This window comes from Medicago sativa, chromosome 1 (assembly GCF_051527215.1).
Source record: "Medicago sativa cultivar Bolivia chromosome 1, Bolivia_mono, whole genome shotgun sequence".
In the NCBI taxonomy this organism is placed as follows: domain Eukaryota; kingdom Viridiplantae; phylum Streptophyta; class Magnoliopsida; order Fabales; family Fabaceae; genus Medicago; species Medicago sativa.
In genome coordinates, this window is record NC_140749.1 from 8798141 (window position 1) to 8800509 (window position 2369).

Here is a 2369-nt window from a genome sequence, read left to right on the forward strand (position 1 = left end):
TAATATTATTTTGGAGTATTATAGTATCGTCGAGGTGATATACACTACTCCTCACCAACAAATTAAAACGATGAAAAGATAACTCACCAACAAATTAAAACGATAAAAAGATAATTGTGATTTCCTAAAAAAAAAAAAAAAAAAAGATAATTGTGATGGATAAAAACCAGTTATTTCATTACTGAAAAATAAAAATTCGCGGCAAAAATCATTGATGGAAAACATTTAATTAGCGGCATAAATTCTTTTCCACAAATATTAGTAATAATAGAGAAAAGTTTCACATTTCCTTTCTCTAAATTTCTTTCATTAATCTTTTTTTTGACCGAATTATTTCTTTCATTAATTTGTGTTTTTAGTATTGTTGGTGTATTTTTTAATACACAAATTTTTGTCTCTTCTTATCAAATGAACCTCTCCTTTGAGAGTTGGCTTGTGGGAGGATTCAGCTTGGTTCCCTCAATAAAAACCACCTATCATATATATGCATGTGAATCAAAAGTTCCAATTCCAAAGGGTTGAATGATTAGAAAAAGTATCTTCACATTCAATTTGGTCCACATTATCCTCTTCAAAAAGATGAGTTGAGTATTGCATATCTTCAAAGCCATTAGCAACCCCATTCATGTTCTCAAACATATCCTCAAATGTCCAATCCAGCCTCCTCAAATCACCAATATCATCATCTAGAGGATATGAATAAGAATTGGAATTGGCTTCATTTTGTGATTGTAGAGGATCTGAAGGTACTTGTTGATCTTCTTCTTGAGTGAGCTCAATTGGTGGTGAGTCATTTGCAAACTTAGCAGCAACGTCTTGAATCTCTTGTGGTGAAAGAGATTGGTAACCATGAAAAGCTACATTGATGGTAAGAGGTGTATTAGGGAAATTGAAACTTGCATGAGGACCACGTAGACAATAAAGGGCTGCATCAAATGCCCTAGCAGCTTTCTCTTGTGTGTAATATGATCCTAACCATATTCTCTCCCTACTATTTGGAAGCCTAATTTCAGATACCCATTTTCCCCATTTTCTCTTCCTCACCCCTCTATATATCTTATTATCACTACTGTTAGGGCTTTGATCAGTTGTGGTGGCATTGATATTAGGGTTGTGATCAGTTGTGGTGGCATTGATATTACTAGTAGGATTGGAACATGTCATATTCGTGTTCATGGTTGGTTTATGAGTTGATGAGTGGATATGGGTTTAACTGGCTTTATATATAAGTGCGATGGTTTCCATGACATTGACAGCTTCATTTTTAAAGAGTTGACATTATTTTTGGATCATAGATAAGACACAAATGAGATAATAGTTATAGTACGATTTTTAATGACTCTCGCCAATATCTAAAAAAAAAAAAAAAATGATTGTTAAATTTTATGTAGAAAAAAGTGTTTTTTTTTAATATTTCAATATGTTGATTACACAATTTTAAAGATAAAGTTTCTACTTTAAGCTTTTTAACAAGTGTATTAGGGCATATGTTAGCATTTCCCTATAAATATCAATAAGAAGTGATTAATTATATTATTAATATAACTAACTATATATCACCGTCTTACATAAAATTCTTTTCAGAATTTTTTATATCACATTTCAAAAAACTAATATAATTGTATTAGTCAAAATTATTTTTTTTAATTGTATTAGTTATTTTTTATTTTTTTTAAGGGAGTTAGTCATTTTTTACATGATAATTTTGCAACTTTTTAAATCTATAATAAATACTATGAGAAAAAATAGAAACTAAATTTCTCTCGTACATAAATCCTATATTTAAGAACGGAACTGGTAGTAGTGCAAGTGAGATGATGTAGCTCAGGATAGAATCTGAAATATTTCAAACGTGTTGATCTGAAAAAGCTTAGAAAGTGAGCACTTTGTATATCAATGGGAAATTTGGATTGCATGTATTTAAAAATGCATGCATTCATGCACTATAATAGTCGTCCAAATAAGATCGAACGTTCCTTTTTTATGACTAATAAATATAATAAAATCTAAACCGTCAAATCTTAACCAAACGGCCACAAATCTTCCTCATTCAAGATTGCAATCCTGAACCTCGGTAGAGTGCTAAACGCAAAGGTGACGGTGTAGGGCCAAAAAGCATGTGTACGAATTAGAGCACATGGTGTAATCGCAGTTTTTTGGTTTCTATAAAACTAGTCCGTCTTTTCACTCTTTTTATTGTGTTAACGTTTGAAAATTATGAACTATATTTTTTTTATGAAATCTTAATTTTGATTAAAAGTAAAAATATAATTGTTTTTTACTTTCAAATTATAACAAATCAAACTAATCATGATTATTTATTTCAATGAAACCAACAAAAATATATAATCTAAATTCTTTTTTAATGA

At 29.9% G+C, this 2369-nt stretch overlaps 1 pseudogene; it reads right to left on the bottom strand.

Moving 5' to 3' along the window:
• Window positions 1-495: 495 nt before the first annotated feature.
• LOC146952364 (ethylene-responsive transcription factor ERF018 pseudogene) lies at window positions 496-1176 on the bottom strand (annotated as a pseudogene).
• Window positions 1177-2369: the final 1193 nt, after the last annotated feature.